The sequence below is a fragment of the Piliocolobus tephrosceles genome, chromosome 14 (genome assembly GCF_002776525.5).
Source record: "Piliocolobus tephrosceles isolate RC106 chromosome 14, ASM277652v3, whole genome shotgun sequence".
Lineage (NCBI taxonomy): Eukaryota > Metazoa > Chordata > Mammalia > Primates > Cercopithecidae > Piliocolobus > Piliocolobus tephrosceles.
Window position 1 is genome coordinate 44,431,688 of NC_045447.1, and position 18,260 is coordinate 44,449,947.

The 18,260-nt window shown below is 41.9% G+C and overlaps 1 pseudogene; it reads left to right on the forward strand.

Annotated features, from left to right (window-relative positions):
- Window positions 1-7,172: 7,172 nt before the first annotated feature.
- Window positions 7,173-7,898, forward strand: LOC111535077 (annotated as a pseudogene).
- The last annotated feature ends 10,362 nt before the right edge of the window (window positions 7,899-18,260 follow it).

Here is an 18,260-nt window from a genome sequence, read left to right on the forward strand (position 1 = left end):
AATAGCCAAGGAAGTTAGAGTCAGGAGAATGTAGAGATAACATCTTAACACATGTCCCTGAGTTGTTTTTTTGAAACCCAGATTCTTACCAAAGGAATCCTGTGGCACACAGACCTCTGATAAGGTGGAACTGAGGACTGAACTCTACTGGCTGTCCTTTGTTCTAGATTTCTTCCTGAGAGGCCTGGAAGAGGTCAGACCCATGAGCCAGGGCTAACATTCTTTTCTGTTGATAACAAATTTTTAGACAAAGCCTCACTTCCTTAACCAAGTCAGAAAATCTGCAAATCGGCAGGACGTGGTGGCTCACGCCTGTAATCCCAGCACTTTGGGAGGCCAAGGCTGCAGACAGAATCACCTCTGAGGTCAGGAGACAGAGGCCAGCCTGGCTAACATGACAAAGCCCCATCTCTACTAAAAATACAAAAATAAGCTGGGCGTGTTGGTACATGCCTGTAATCCCAGTCACTCGGGAGGCTGAGGCAGGGGAATCGCTTGAACTCGGGAGGTGGAGGTTGCAGTGAGCAGAGATTGTACCACTGCACTCCAGCCTGGGTGACAGAGGGAGACTGTGTCTCAAAAAAACACAAACAAACAAAAAAGAAAATCTTCTAATTCTCCTATGACCTGTGGGCCCCTCCTAATCACCCCCTAACACACATACAAAAGCTTTGAGATGTCATGCCTTTTTAGATGAAACCAATATATTGATTTATGACTTACCTGTAACCTCTGCCTCCTCACCTTTATTTTTTATTTTTTTATTTTTTTGAGATGTAGTTTCACTCTTCTTGCCCAGGCTGGAGTATAGTGGCGCAATCTTGGCTCACTGCAACCTCCGCCTCCTGGGTTCAGGCGATTCTCCTGCCTCAGCTTCCCTAGTAGCTGGGATTACAGATGCATGCCACCACACCTGGCTAATTTTTGTATTTTTAGTAGAGACAGGGTTTCACCAGGTTGGCTGGTTTTGAACTCCTGAGCTCAAGTGATCTGCCCGCCTCGGCCTCCCAAAGTGCTGGGATTACAGGCGTGAGCCACCGTGCTCGGGTAGAAAAGTTTTTTATTATTACAGTTTGGATGGTGCACATTTGAAAATGATCAATTTCCCTGCTTTCTTAAACAGAGCTTATTTGTTATAATGTTACATTGTGAGTGAGTCACAGTCAGCATTTATGATTATTGTAAGGTAATTGTGCAGGATAAAAGTGGCATCTCCCAAGGGACACACTCGGGGTCCAAAAGAGGCTACTTGGAATTGGCACCACCGGGGGTCAGGATGGCTAAGACGAACCCGTCTCAGTTCAGATGGTGGCTCTAGTTATACCAGCCCAGAACAGGATGGAGGAGAGGCTCCTCAGTGCCATCCTGCTGAAAAACAGAGTCCAAGAGTTAGCTCCCCTTCTCTGGGACAAGATAGTGTTTTGTCCTAAATAATAATAATAATTGCTTTGGAGAGATGTGCTTGCTCACAGATAACGTGAACGGTTACGATTCTTGCTGGTGGAATTAGGATCTATTCCTCACACTTCAGAGTTGACAGACTTGGGCAGAGGGGAGTCTCCATTAACTTTTGGGCAAAGCCTGAGCTCTGGAGTTTTCCACTGAGAGGCGGAAAGGATAGAGTTCCCAAAGTAAGGGATGTGTGGCTTCTGGGCATGTGACCTGCAGAGGAGCTGTTAGGAGCAGAAAGGGTGTGAGGAGGAGATGGAAAGAGGTCAGGAGAGAGGGAGCCTCCAAATGTCTCAGCCTGGAGTTTCCTCTCCTTAGCTGCTAAGACCAAGGTTCTCGTCCTTTCGCTGCTGTGCTCTGAGACACCCACCTGGCCCTTCCGTAATTCAGCTGGTCTAGGGAGACTGGGAAGCTTGAGACAGGAAGGTATTTGCCTCCTGATTGTCACAGGCTGAAATGGAATTCAGCGTCAACCACCTTCTCTCCCCTTCTCCATCCACATTTTTAAAATATCTGTGGCAGTGCCACCCCTGAGCACTAGTGGCCATGGACAGGTGACATTCCAGGCCTATAAGACTGAGTGGCTTGTTCTTGATGGTCCTTAACCTCCCTGCTCTACACACTCACCCTATGACCTAGTAAAGATCACTTCTCAGGGCTGCAAGGGAGGGACTCACCTCCACACCCACACTAGAGTACTATATGTTTTCCGTTTCTGGTTTCCTCCCTCATTGTCAAGCTGTCAGCAGTAAATTCCAACTTGTTTTTATTAAAAAGGAATGGGGACACTTATGTGGTTATTTTAGCCAAGATGCATATTCTAAATCTAATCATGATGAGACATTGCACAAACCACAATTTTATAAAACACCTGGCCTGTATTCCTCAAAAATGTCAATATTATGAAAGACAAAGTATGGCTGAGGAACTGTTCCAGATTAAAGGAATCAAAGAGATGTGATGAAAACATGCAACATATCATCCTGGGCTGGATACTGTACTGGAAAGTGTTGCTATAACTATATTGACCATAACTGTGGCGACCAATGACATTTGAATGTGAACTGTAGATAAGATAATTGTATTGTAACGACGCTGAATTTCCCAAGTTTGATCATTGTAGTGGAGTACAGTGAGAGAATATACTTGTTTTTATGGAATACACATGACATACACAACCTACCTCGAAATCGTTCAGAAAAACTATGTATACACACACACAGAGAATAACAAAGCAAAGCAAATGTAGTAAAATGTTAACAAGTGGATAGACTGCATATGGGTTTTTTATATGATTATTGCAACTTTTCTTTAAGTTTGGAATTCTTTCAAAGAAAATAAATGTCAAAAAGAAAGTGAGGAAGAACTCCAAAAAAATCATGGAAGGACTATTTAAATATCAGCAATTCAAATAAACATGAAAAAGTTCAACATCACTAACAACCCAAGTGGTGCAAAATGGTACTATTAAAAATCAAATCCTATTAACCTACTGCAGAAAAGGATAATATAATATCCATTTTTGGTCATGGATCAGTGACACAGGAGCCCTTGTCCTTGCTAGTAAGTGGACACTGTTTTTGAAAAACCATTTCAGACTTTAAAATGCTCTTATCAGGCCAAGTATGGTGGCTCACACCTGTAATCTCAATGCTTTTTAAGGAGGTCAAGGTGGGAGGATCATTTGAAGCCAGGAGTTGGAGACCAGCCTGGGCAATATAGCAAAATGCCATCTCTTTAAAAAAAAAAAAATTTTTTAGGGCCGGGTGCAGTGGCTCATGCCTGTAATCCCAGCACTTTGGGAGGCTGAGGCAGGCAGTTCACTGGAGCCCAGGAGTTTAAGACAGCCTGGGAAACATGGCAAAACCCTGTCTCTACAAAAAAAAAAAAAAAAAGAAAAGAAAAAAAAATTAGCCAGATGAGATGGCAAGCACCTTTAGTTCCAGCTATTCAAGGGCCTGAAGTGGGAGGATCACTTGAACCCAGGAGTCTGAGGCTGCAGTGAGCCGTGATCATGTCACTGCATTCCAGCCTGAGTGACAGAGTGAGACTCTGTCTCATGAACAAATAAATAAAATGTTATTTTTCTTCTTCTTTTTGAGACAGGGCCTGGCTCTGTTGCCCAGGCTGGAGTCCATTGGTATGATAATGGCTCACAGCAGCTTTGACCTCCTGTGCTCAAGCAATCCTCCCATCTCAGCCTCTGGAGTAGCTGTAACTACAGGCGCACACCACCATGCCTGGCTAATAAAGTGCTCTTATACTTAGACCTCATAATGGAATTCTTAAAAATTTACCCTAAAGAAAAAAAAATCAGAGATGGAGATAGAGATTTTATGGCCAGGCACGGTGGTTCATGCCTGTGATCCCAGCACTTTGGAAGGCCAAGGCGGGCAGATCCCAAGGTCAGGAGATCAAGACCATCCTGGCTAACACGGTGAAACCCCGTCTCTACTAAAAAATACAAAAAAATAGCTGGGCGTGGTGGCAGGTGCCTGTAGTCCCAGCTACTCGGGAGGCTGAGGCAGGAGAATGGCGTGAACCCGGAGGTGGAGCTTGCAGTAAGCCGAGATCACACCACTGCACTCCAGCCTGGGCGACAGAGTGAGACTCTGTCTCAAAAAGAAAAAAAGAATAATCTCTATGATGTAACTTACCATGGAGAAAAACATCATCATCTAAATGTCCCAAAATAGCATAATGGTTAAATAGATGATAGTATACTTACACATGAAAAAAGCCAGTTTTTCATATAGACCCTTACCAAGAAGAAAATATACCAAGGAAAAAAGTGTTCCTCTATATTAGCAATAAAATGGAGGGAAAATGCCTTAGAATAAAGTTAAGAGTACACAGTATGTACATAAATAAGAACTTAATACTGTATTGCGATAACTCGAAGAAATATTTTAACAAATTGAAAGATATAACCTGGATAAGAAATCTCAAGGCCAGGCATTGTGGCTCATGCCTGTAATCCCAGCACTTTGGGAGGCTGAGGTGGGCAGATCACTTGAGGCCAGGAGTTTGAGACCAGCCTGGACAAGATGATGAAACCTTGTGTCTACTAAAATTACAAAAATTAGCCGGATGTGGTGGCACGTGCTCGTAATCCCAGCTACTTGGGAGGCTGAGGCAGGAGAATTGCTTGAACCTGGAAGGCAGAAGTTGCAGTGAGCTGAGATTGCCATCTGGGCAACAGAGCATGACTCTGTCTCCAGAAAGACAAAAAAAAAAAAAAAAAGAAAGCAAGAAAAGAAATCTCAAAAATGTAAACTTTTCAAGTCCTCTAAATTAATAGATAAATTCAATGCAACCTCAATCACTAACAAGCTAATTCTAATTCACATAAACAATTATATATAAATTAATTAATATAGAAAACTTGTTTTGGAAAATTATCAGGAGGGGAAAACTAGTCCCACTAGATATCAACATGTATAAAAGGTACAGTGATAAAAAGTTTGGTACTGGTAAAGAATAAATAGATAAAAAGTTTGGTACTGGTAAAGAATAAATAGATCAATCATTGGTACAGAATAAAGTCTAGAACTAGACCCAAGGACATATGGCCATTTAATTTGTGATAAAGTTAATGTGCTAATCATTAGTTATTGTCCCCCCCCGCTTCTGAAGTGTGCCTCTACACTCAATTCGTGACTTGACTGAGACTCAAAATCCATTTCTACTTTGACTCCCTGTAGACCGACCCACAGGGGGCGCAAGAGGGAGCGGGGAGGACCAGACGAGGGAAAAGATTCTTTCTCTCTCTCTCTCTCTCTCTGTCTCTCTCTCTCTCGAAAAGAGGGACGAGCTTCTTGCTCCTTCCGGTTTGCTTCCTGTTCCTGTCTGCTTAGCCCCTTAGTGTTCATTGGTTGGTCCTCTATTCTGCTTTCTCCACACTCTCAGAACCAGGCTCATTGTTCAGGATCTCAGTTCCAGAATGCCCTTTCTCAAACACCAAAATGAATTCCAAAGAGACCAAAGATTAAAATATAAAAAAATATATTACAGATTCTAGATGAGAGGGGTAAGGAGGAGTCTGGGAAAATGGCAGTTTGTTCTGTGACATCCACGATGCATCCCAACCCAGCTGCAGCCCAGCTGCTCTGTTCTCCTAAGCTAGGGAGCTGCTAAGGCTGAAAGGTGTGGGCAGTGCCCGTGGCTCGGGTGGGGGCATACAAGACAGGAGTGGAACAGGAATTTCTACCTCTGTGCCAGAGGAGATCCTGGAAACAAGCCTCAAAAAGTGTTGGGGCAAGAAAAAGGAGGAATACTGTGGTATCTAGGAGTCAATTTGAACAGGCCATGGGCTACAGAGGGGCAGGTCTGTGACTTCCATGTCAGTGTTGCTGAAAGAGCCGGAGGTCTGGGAGGATTCTCCCTGTCCTCAAGGAGGAGCTGAGTTGTCTCTGTCCCCCAGCAGGGAATGTCCTAGGTGTTAACAGCCCTTGCAACTTGGGGCCTATTAAATAATTGATAACTGGCCAGTGGCTCACACCCCTATCCCCATGGACAGACTATGGTGTCTGCCTCTTTCTCAGCAGAGCCGCTCCCTAAAGACCTCTAGCAGCTGGGAACCCAGCAGCCAGACACAAGAGCAAACAGAACCAGAGAAACATGTCTCCTAGTGTAATTGAACTGCTGGAGGAACCAGGACATGCCGAGAGCACTCAAGGAGCTCTAAGTCCAGTACAAAAAAAAAAGTCTCTCTGATAAGACAGGAGGTTGAACACTTGCATATAGTGAAGTTAGCTAAGAAGACACTATGTGATGCAGTTCAAGGGGAATGCGAGGGCAGACGAGGACTGTCTTTGGGGAGTAGTGGTGCAGATAAGAAAGGCTTAAAAGTGCTCAGAGAAGGAAATGCGGGGATTTGAATCCAACTCTAACTCCAAAGCCCATGCCCTTTTGTCTCTGGCAGCACTTTGCTAGGATCTGGTAGGGCCCAGAAACAAGTAAGAATAGAGCTTGCTCACCTGGTATTTTAGAACAAACAGAGACAGAGCAAGCAGGTGAAGGTCAGTTATCCCATTCTTCTCCCAGAGGGGCTTTCACTGCCCAACACAGCTCAGGTCCTCCTTTCACAAAACAAACTCTCAGGTGGACTCTGGCTGGCAGAGGTATATCTCAGTCCTGTTCTTTAAAAGTCACTAAGTCAATAGCATTTTGGTAATTCCTACAGCAACTTCATGGAAGTACTAAAACTCTTCTCTACCAACACCCCATGTCCCTCAAATCTGACTGAAAGAAAACAAGAGAGATTTGAGGCCCTGGGGGCCCTTGGCAAAAAGCCTATGTGTGGCAGAGGTTTGTCTGCAGCTTCCCTGACTTTCGCCACACCTACTTCATAAAGACTTAACTCACTGTCTCAGAGTAAGACCCTAAGAAGAGAATTTGAGGTGTTGACTCTTTCTGACCCCTGTCATCTCAACTACATACTTATTCACATAATAACAGCTCAGTGACAACTTCTTGCCATTATGGCTTTGAAAGCTTCTACTACATCCCAGACAAGGACTCCTTTTTCTCCCCCAAGTGTAACAATGTTTTTACCCAATGACATATGCTACAAGAATATTCTGACTTTCTGATTTCAGGCAAAGACACACTCACCAACTTATTACTTGACACAGCAAGTCCCAGTCAGAGAATATCATATGAAACAAATAGGAATTATTTGCAAGAATCCAAAACATAGGCTGCATCCCCAGCCCACCGCCATGGCCACCTACAAGCTAGTATTGATCAGGTGTGGTGACAGCACGTGGAACTGGAGAATCATTTCAGCAGCTGGTACAATGCCAACCTAATCCCGGTAGGCCATGAGGAGGCAAAGCCTGATAGGCAGGCTCTGTGAGATGCTAGCTATGAGTTTGACATCTGCTTCCCCTCAGTGCAGAAGAGAGCGATCGAACCCTCTGGACAGTGCTAGATGCCATTGATCAGATGCAGCTGCCAGTATTGAGGACTTAGTGCCTCAAGGAGTGGCATTATGGGGGTCTGATTGGCCTCAATAAAGCAGAAACTGCTGTGAAGCATGGTGAGGCCCAGGTGAAGATCTGGAGGCGCTCCTATGATGTCCCACCACCTCCGATGGAGCCCAACCATCCTTTCTACAGCAACAACAGTAAGAACTGCAGGTATGCAGACCTCACTGAAGATCAGCTATCCTCCGGTGAGAGTCTGAAGGAAATAGTTCCTCAGATCAATGAGGGGAAACGGGTATTGACTGCAGCCCATAGCAACAGCCTTTGGGGCATTGTCAAGCATCTGGAGGGTCTCTCTGAAGAGGCTATCATGGAGCTGAACCTGCCGACTGGTATTCGCATTGTCTATGAACTGGAAAAGAACTTGAAGCCCATCAAGCCCATGCAATTCCTGGGGGATGAAGCTACTGTGCATAAAGCCTGGAAGCTGTGGCTGCCCAGGGCAAGGCTAAGAAGTGAAGGCCAGCAGGCATGCTACTGTCCCTGGGAACACCCTCCCTGGCCATCCCTTCCTCTGCCCCCTGCACATGCCACACTGACCACATCTGCAGGCATCTTAAGTTGTAGCTGCAGATGGGAACCAGTGGCTCACATTTTCATTTTAGCCATTTGTCTCCTGCATCCACTCCTTTCATACAATCTAGTCAGAATAGCACTTCTAGGGCACAGGTTCTCAGTCGAAGCTGAGGAAAAGCTCCCCTTGTCCAAGAGAGTTGAAAGGTAGTGACTTGGGTTTTTGCCAGTGCTTTGTTTACTAAGGACTTGTGGGGAGGAACCATGCTAAACCATGAAGAGACACAAGAGTGCCTGTCTGCCCCCAGGAGCCAGTTCTCTGCTCTTCTGCAGTCAGACCACTGCCTGGGGGCTCTAGTCATTCCAGTGGAAGATGAATATAACTTGCGTGGTGATGTGGCAAACAACATTTCCTCCCTGACCCCAGAGGAGCTGGCTCTAGAAGGTTGGGATCAATCCTGAATTTAGTATATGTGTTACATTTACTTTTACCAAAGAAAAAAAAAAGTATAGTATATGTAAATAATACAAAACAATAACCCTTGTGGTGTTTCTTGTGGTGGCTGAAATAGTCCCACATGTGGTCATCAGAAAATAAGCCATCCCTCACACCAAGATGGGATAAGCTCTGAGGGGTAGGAGTGCCTCTTGCTGTGTGTTTTAGAATCCTTCACCTGCCTTGTTTCATGGCAGTGAAATGCCTCTTCGTCCTATCCAAGTGTGTCTTTCACTGACTGATTTCTGAATCATGTTCTAGTTGCTTGGCCCTGCCACAAGGGCCCAGTGTTCATTTAAGCATAACTGTACTAAATCCTTTTTCTGCGCATGCCTGTAGTCCCAGCTACTGGGGAGGCTGCGGCAGGAGAAACGCTTGAACCCAGGAGGCGGAGGTTGCAGTGAGCCAAGATTGCATCATTGCCCTCCAGCTTAGGCAACAGGAGCGAAACTCCATCTTCCAAAAAATAAAAATAAAAAATAAAGGAGTGATGTGCAATACAATTTTTAAAAAAAGAATCCCAAACATATTGCCATGCAAGGGGGATGAAGAGATCGGCAGCATCTTCTGTGATACGTCACTGGGCTGTGCACATGCACTATTTTTTACATTATTTGAAGCACTCACATACTTAGTTTTTATTTTGTCCTAAAAGTATTTTTTGTGCTATGATATTATTTGTGGTGCCCTTTGAGTGCAAGATGATTATGAAGCCTCAAAATGTTGAAAAATTGTTGAAGAAAATAGTACAGAAAGAACACTGCACCTGCCAAAGAATGACCTCTCCAATCCCTTCTCTACCAGCCCACTCACGTCTTTCTTCCTCCCTTGAGAGTAAAATATGCTCCATTATAGTATCTTTCACATATAAATGCCTTCTACCTACGTACTTTGACCTATGTACTTTCTAATTATTGTTTCTTACATAGACTTGCTTTCATTGTTCAGTCAATAGATTTTTCTATATGTGAATATTGAGGATATCATTGGTGAAAATGAAATGCATCATACGTTTCCCGTTAAAATAAATGGAAATATTTTTCCATCTAATGATTTATTTTCCCCTGAGCAGCAGGGTTTTTCAGGAAAGAATTGACGTCTTTAAGCAAAGGAAAGGTGTCTTATATTTTTTTGTATATGTGATGCTCCCTACAGAGTAAAAGTGAAGTCACATTGCCCCCATGGAGCTCATGGCTATTATTTCCGGAATCAATTGAAGCAGCTGGAAAACTTAAGTCCCTGGGATGACTAGACATGTCCCTATTCCTTGCTGCAGGCAGGAAGACAGCATTCTCAACATGTTGCATTTGTGATCAGAGGGACCAAGATTTGGCCTCTCACTACTAAGAGGAAATGACCTAGAGACCCACGGACTGTGCCCCATGAAGTCAAGTTAACATAAGGGAAAAGGTGTGTATCAGCAAGGATTAGGCTTAAATAATAGAGTGTCACAGAAGCACTGTTTAAACCAGATAGCAGTTTATTTCTCGTCCTGTGTAAAGACTGAAGCATAGGCAATCTGGGACTGTGGTAGCAGCTCTATTCCTTCAAGTCCTCAGGGTCTCAAACTCCTTCTAGCTTACTTCTTAATCATCCCTATGATGTGGTCCTTACCTCACAGTCTAAGAAGGCAGCAAGAGCTCCAGCTCTCACACCACATTCCAAGCAGTAGGATAGAAAGAGTGACAATGAGGAAGGGATGCAAAGGCCATATACCAGCTGTGCTTTAAGAAAGGTTGCTAGAAGCTACCATGCTTTAATTCTGCTTGTAACTCATTGGCCTGAACTTATTCATGTGGCCACAGAAGATACAGTTCACTGCAGAAAATGCTGAAAAATAAAGCCTTAATTCTGGGCGACTATGTTTCTTAGTCAGCTTGGGCTGACCATAGGCTTAAACAACAGACACTTATTTCTTACCGTTCTGGAGGCCTAGGAAGTCCAAGATCAAGGTGCCAGCTGTTTCCATTTCTGGTGAGGGCTCTCTTCCTGGCTTGTAGATTTTGAGCTTCTTGCTGCATGCCTTTCCCGGGTGTGCAGGTGTGGGAGGAGAAAGGGAAAGAATGGTCTTGATCAGAGAGAAAGAGCATGATCAGCTCATTCTTTACCCTTGAGTCTCACTCAGGTTCTGATGAAGTGGACAACATAATTGTAATTTGGATAATGGGTACTATTTCCTTATGTGCATCTGAAATAATAAATTATGTATTTATATGTGGACTTGGATTCTTTGACTGTTTCCAGACAACGAGAATGTCTTTCATCTTTTGTGACATGTTCCCAAAAGTTATGACAATAAAATTCTCACTTTTATATCTCTCAGAGATGAGATGTTTTTATAATTGTTTTCACAATTCTCTATCCTAGGAAATGGGCTTTCTAAGATCTCACCGTGTGTTGTTCTGCATCCAACATGCAGCCAGATGACCCACGGCCTTACAAATAAGGCAATATGCTGGTTTCATCCCCTGTTCTGCAAGCTAAGGATCAATAGCTATGACATTCATTTGCACATTCATGTTTCAACTCAGGCCCCAAAGCATCATTGCAGAATTCACACATTATTAATTTCCTAAAACCTAAACACATAACAAATTCCAGTGAGAGAAATAGTGCAGGTACCAGTGGAAAGATACAGGCCGTCGTGACACAGACAGGGATGCATGACCAACACTCCATAGCTAAAGTAGCCAGAATTCTCAGAAAACCTGCGTACAACTAAGAACTGCCTTCCCTCACAACTCTGTCAGCCCTTTAAGGGATAAACTACCTCTTTGCAGCTGATCAGTGCACTCAAGGACAAACAGACCATCTGGAGGTTTGTTTTTTTTTTTTTTTCAGATGGAGTTTCGCTCTTGTTGCCTAAGCCAGAGTGCAATGGCACGATCTCGGCTCGCTGCAACCTTGACCTCCTGGGTTCAAGAGATTCTCCTGCCTTAGTCTCCTGAGTAGCTGCAATTACAGGCACATGCCACCACCCCTGGCTAATTTTGTACTTTTAGTAGAGACAGGATTTCTCCATGTTGGTCAGGCTGGTCTCGAACTCCTGACCTCAGGTGATCTGCCCACCTCGGCCTCCCAAAGTGCTGTAATTACAGGCATGAGCCACTGTCCCCGGCCAGGTTTTGTTTTCATATACTCTGCCTTTACCTTTGTCCAAGGAGATGATCTATGAAACCCTTGTCTTCTCCGTAGAGAAGTAAATCTTCAGCTGTACTCTAACTAAATGCCTGAGTTGCTTTCCTCCTCATAATGTTGCTATTGTAATAGCATAAAAAACACTTTGGAACAGAATCGATTTCACCACCAGTAAAACACTTGCATTCCTCCACTTCAGCAACCCTCACAAATAGTCTTCAAAGTGCACATTATGGCTCAACTGAATCTTCTGGTAGAAAATCCCGTTATAAGAGACAGCTGGGCCTGAGGCTTTAATTAACCCTATTTCACCAAACTCACTGGGTAAGGGTGCTACAGGAACTACCAAGTGGTGGTTTTTGCTTGGATCACACAACTGTCATCTGCACGAACCACTCTCATATTTTTTTATTACTGTGACAGTTAACCTGAACGATACAACTCCAGCAAAAACCTTGCAACACTGGGCCAGACAGCCACAGGCCCACATAATACACATGGTGGTACAAATCAACACCATCCATTTCAAAATACTGAGGATTGAGAAGAGGTTGACTCATCCCACAGGTGCTGAATGTCTGTAGTTATGGTCCACCAGCCTTACTAAGGGCTCCTATTCTATCGAGATTTACAATCCAGATTTAGTTTTAAAAGTCCTTAACCCTAAAGTACCTCCTTGATCTCTCCCAAATCCTCACCGCTAAGGGAACACAAAGTTCTCACCAAAAGTTTCCAGTGACTTCACCTTCCTGGACTGTAACAGGGATACTTGGGGGGGCCAACCTCTGTTTCTCTTAGATGATCACAGGTTTTAATGCCCAAGTGACAGGCCCTGGAAAGTGCTGGGCCCTCCAAAATTCTTCTGTGGGTTGACCACACCTGGGATTTGACCTGTGGGGCAGGCAGACACTATGTTGCAACTGTAGGTGTGAGACAATAGCCCTGGCCCTACGTGCATCTGGGCTGGGGGACCCTGGGGCATGAGCACTGACAGCATCCTGCCCCTGCTTTTTACCGGAGCCGTTGACACACCTTGCTTGTGTGTTCTGTTTTTAACCATTCTGAACTGAATGAAATTTAAGAAGTTTTTAATAGCCACCATCATCTTTGTTTAAATTAGTTTAAGGAAGTAGCTTTATAGTTTTACAGGATTTTTTTTTAACTCAGAGGAGGTCATGCATAAAAGCATTTTTTGTTTTTTTTTAAGACTAACAGGATTTCAGATACATAATGAGAAAGTGACTTTATTTTCTGGCTAAAATTTTTAGACAGTTTAAAGAAAACTTTTCATCTTGTGGGTTACATTGGAAACTGAGGCTTGGGAGGTTATCAGGTCGCCAGGGTCTTTTGTTTTGTTTGTTTGTTTGCTTGCTTCTACACAGAGATTAGTCATAGGAAGAAACTTAATTTTTTTATTTGTTTGTTTGTTTTTTGTTTTGTTTTGTTTGAGACAGAGTCTTGCTCTGTCGCCCAGGCTGGAGTGCAGTGGTGCAATCTCGGCTCACTGCAAGCTCCATCTCCCGGGTTCACGCCATTCTCCTGCCTCAGCCTCCCAAGTAGCTGGGACTACAGGAGCCCGCCACCACGCCCAGCTAATTTTTTTTTGTATTTTTAGTAGAGACAGCGTTTCACCATGTTAGTCAGGATGGTCTCGATCTCCTGGCCTCGTGATCCACCCGCCTCAGCCTCCCAAAGTGGAAACTTAATTTTTTAAACAATTTTTCATCTTCCTAAATTTCGTAGTCTGGTTACACTGACATCTGGGGCCAAAGTAGACAGTCCAAGGCATGTAGGCTGCGCTGCTCCCCAAGACTTGGGCGCCTCCTTCTTTCTTCCTGCTCCACCCTCCCCTATAGTGTTGTCCTCATGCAGATGATTAAATCCAGCTCACCACTTCCCTTCAAACTGACCAGCCCAAAGAAAGGGGGACAGGGAAAGAATGGACAGTTTTTCCTGAGGACTTGACTTGGAAGTTGAACGCATTGTTTTTGCAAACATCTCATTACCCAGAAGTTAGTGTCATGTGGCCGTACCCAGATACAAAGGATTGCAGGACGTATCATGTCATCTGTGAGGTCATGTGCTCAGCTATGTCATCTGTCATATCATCTGTGAGGTCATGTCCTCAGCTAACATGTAGAGGATTTTATTCGTGAAATGAGGAAGTGAAAAATGGATATCGAAAGATTAGTGGTCTCTGCCACAGTGACATTTGCTTCATGGATGATTGGTGGATCATGGCTAGTGGTTAACTTGGTGATTGGGAGTGCTTGGGTGAAGAGGTATGATCAGTTTTGGGGGAATTGATTACTTTGTAGGATGTAATGGTTTCTAGGGGTTTAATTAGGGTTAGGGCTGTGTGTTAGTCCATTTTTCATTGCCATAAAGGAATATCTGAGACTGGGTAATCTATTTTCAAAAGAGATTTATTTGCCTTATGGTTCTGCAGGCTGTACAAGCTTGGTACCAGCATCTGCTCAGCTTCTGGTGAGGCCTCAGGAAGTTTCCACTCATGGCAGAAGACAAAGAGGGACAGGCATGTCACATGGCAGGACAGGGAGTGAGAGAGAGGGCATGGAGATGTCAGGCTCTTTAAACCAGCTCTTACGTGAACTGACACAGCGAGAACTCATTCATTACCACGGGGATGGCACTAAGCCATTCATAAAGGATATGCCCCCATGACCCAACACCTCCCACGAGGCCCCACCTCCAACATTGGTGATCACATTTCAACCTGAGATTTGGAAAGGACAAAACATCTAAACCATATCAGGATGATTAGGCTTGAGGAGGGGACAACTGTTGAGTCTGGATTGAAAGTGATTGTATTAATATGTAGTGAGGCTGACTAAATTACATGATTTAAATAATATATATAACTCCTGGATTAATATCAAAATACAACAGAAAAGGTTCAGCTACAGTAAGTTTGGTGATTTTGAGATACGACTTTTTGCTTTGCCAAATACTAAAACTTCTATGTAGAAATTAGTTAAGTATAACAAATTAGTTTTTTTTTTTTTTTTAAATAAAAGTGTCTAATTCTCCTCCTTCTCCCTGTGCACTATACTGCAGGGTAAATGTTCATTCCATTTAAGGCCCATTTGATCTCCTGGAAAGCTGGCCACAAATAGCTTTCAATAGCACCTCTGGGCATACACCAAAGAAGTAAATCTGACTCTCAGTAAAATCTCGTAGCTTGCCAATATTTTCACCAGTTAGGAATTATAGGAATTCTACCATAGAATTTGAAAATAAATTGAAGTCTCCTTTTAGCCATTTTTTGTTTTTAGTAGAGACCAAGATCCCATTCATTGCCAAATGTTTTCACAGGCATGAATGCTTGTGTTTGATCCAGGAATAATAAATGATTGACTGTTACCCAGCAGCAGGGTGGGGTGGGATTCCTGGCACTTTTTTTTTTTTTTAAGTAAAGGAAAAAACAACTGAGCAGACATTTGCTCTTTCAACAGCATTTTGTGAAAATGTAGATTAAAGAGACTAGCTTTTTAAAATTATTTCCATAATTACAAATGTGACTGTGGAAAGTCAAGGGCAATGCTGTTTTAAGTCAATATGAGTTATCTGACTTAGACGTCGCCATTAGGGCTGTCAGCTAACAAGGCATCTTTAGTTTGCTAACTTTTTTATCTTAATGAATTCTGAATTCAAGTGTTTTCTTTTTAAATATAAATATTTGCTTTTGCTAAAGGTGAGTTGAAATTCTTGAGTGTTGACTTGAGTATGTACAGAAAAGATCAGTTTCACTGCCAGTAGCTGGAAAATCCATGGTTGGAATTTAAAAACAGCCAACGTATTATACATCATTACATCTCATTCCTATAATATAGAATACAATTTAAAATTATTTTTGAATGAAACTTTGATTCTGGGAATCACAAGAGAAAAGTTTGCCTCATTTAAGAAGTGCTCTAAACTAATAGCTCTCAAACATTTTGCCCTGCAGGTTAGCAAAAATGAAAAGACTAGTCAGACCTGATATTGCTAAGTGTATAAGAAAATAAGTAGAGTTATGCATTGTTAGGCCGAGATACATTCTGAGAAATGTGTCATTAGACGATTTTATCATTGTGGGAATATCACAGACTGGACTTGCACAAACCTAGCCCAATATACACCTAAGCTATATAGTATGGCCTATGGCTGCTAAGCTAGAAACCTGACCAGCATGTTACTGTACTGGACACTGTAGGCAATTGTCACACAATGGTAAGTATTTGTGTATCTAAACATAGAAAAGGAACAGTAAAAATATGGAATCATAAACTATGGACCATTGTCATATATGCAGACCACACATCATTGGCCAAAACATACATACTGATCAAAATATCATTGTGCAGTGCATGACTATACACTTACATTTGGTGCTAATTTAAACTGGGCCAATTGTTAAAATATAACGCTATAATGTTAGATAGATATATAAGAAAAGCAGGCTGAATAAGGAAAACTCAACCATATTCCAAGAAAGAAAACTAAGAGCCTAAAGGCCAAATAGTCCTCAATTTTACAAATTGAATCACCATGCATTTAATATATTTTTCAAATTTTTTATTATTTATTTATGTATTTATGTGTGTGTGTGTGTTTTTTTTTTTTGTTTTGTTTTTGTTTTGTTTTTTTTTTTTTTTTTAGACAGAGTCTCGCTCTGTCTCCCAAGCTGGAGTACAATGGTGCAATCTCGGCTCCCTGCAACCTCTGCCACCCAGGTTCAAGTGACTCTCCCGCCTCAGCCTCCCAAGTAGCTGGGATTACAAGCACTCGCCATCATGTCTGGCTAATTTTTTGTATTTTTTAGAGACGGGGTTTCATCATGTTGGCCAGGCTGGTCTCGAATTCCTGACCTTGTGATCCGCCCACCTCGGCTTCCCAAAGTGCTGAGATTACAGGCGTGAGCCACCACGCCTGGCCAAACAATACTTAGTATAAGCATGTCTATATACTTTGTGTCATAGCTATACTTTAAAAAGTATTCATCATTTATCTGAAATTCAGATTTTACTAAGCATCCTGTGTTTTCTCTGGCAACTCTAATTTAATATAAAACAATAATGATAACAAGATAGGAAAGTTTTATCTTAGATTGGTGGTAAAATTCCTGCCCCAAATCTCCTCTTTCACATTGTCCTTTACCCAGGGTATGATTTTCCAACTTTTGTTCTAGAAATTCGCTGACTAATCTTGTTATTTTATCCTTATCCTTAGATCCATCTTACAATGTCCTCCAGTATCTCTTATTCATTTTTTTCTTTCTTTTTCAGTCATAAGTCTTTTCATTTTCAAGTTGCTGTTAATAGTTCCAGGTTCATTCAAGAGACAATCCTCTTACCCATCTCAAAACTAGGCATTACTCAATTTTCCTGGAGAAGGGTAAGAAGAAGCCAAATCCAGAACAGAGAGTACAAGTAATTAACAGGCTTAATCTTTGGAGTGTCTCAACTGCAAAGGAGCAACTGTTTCACTACCTACTCTTGTTGCTTTTACAGGTAAGCAGACAGGCTGGAACAGACAGGAAAGGAAAAGATTGTTGAAAAGATTGTTTCAAGTACATGAAATTTAACTGGAGTCCGATTTTTACAAATTCCATTTATCTTGGTTTCAGACTACCCCTCTCTACCACTCAGCTCTTTGGAAGCTTAAATAGCTAGTTACATTTTAAAAAATACAATCAAATTAAAAAAACTATATAGGAATTTAGACACTGACTTGAGAGTTAATTATACTACAGACTCATTGTGAAATGTTTTGGGGCATAAGAATGGTATTGTCGTTATGTTTTTAGTAAAAGCCTTTATCTTTTAGATACATCCTGAAATATTTGCAAATTAAATTATACTCCTGGAATTAGCTTTATAAGGTAGGGGATGGAGTGGATGGAAGTATAGATAAAGCGAGTTTATTGAAGCTGGAGAACGGGTATCTGGGAGCCCATTATACTGTTCTCTGTGTTTTTATGTGTCTTTGAAATTTTCCATAATAATAATTTTTAAAGTAAAAATTATTATATGTATATGATGGAATGTTATTCAGCCTTGAAAGGTAGAAAATTCTGACATATACTACAACATGGATGAACCTTGAGGACTTTATGCTAAGTGAAATAAGCCAGTCACAAAACAGCAAATACTGTATGATTCCACCTATATGAGGTACCTGGAGTTTTTAAAATCATAGGAACAGAAAGTAGAATGGTGGTTACCAGGGGCTAGAGGGAGAGGGAAGTGAGGAATTATTACCGTATTTGGTTGATACAGAGTTTCACTTTGGGAAGATGAAAAAAGTTCTGGAGATAGGTAGTGATGATGCCTGCACAACAATGTGAATGGACTTAATGCCACCGAGCTATACACTGAAAGATGGTTAAGATGGTAAATGCTGCATTATGTATATTTAACCATGGTGAAAAAGATATCAATTTAATTTTATAAATAAAAACTACTAGTTTTATTATGGATAGCACAAATAAAAATGAAAAATAGCAATAAAATCTGAATACAGAGGATTAGAAACTAACTTTTATTCTTGAAGAAAAAGTACATCTTCTTTTCAAAAATTAAAAAAAAATTTTAAAAAGCTTATCCTCTTAGTCTTCCCTGATGGCAATTTTAGCTTTCTATTTTTTTTTTTTTTTTTTTTTTTTTTTTTTT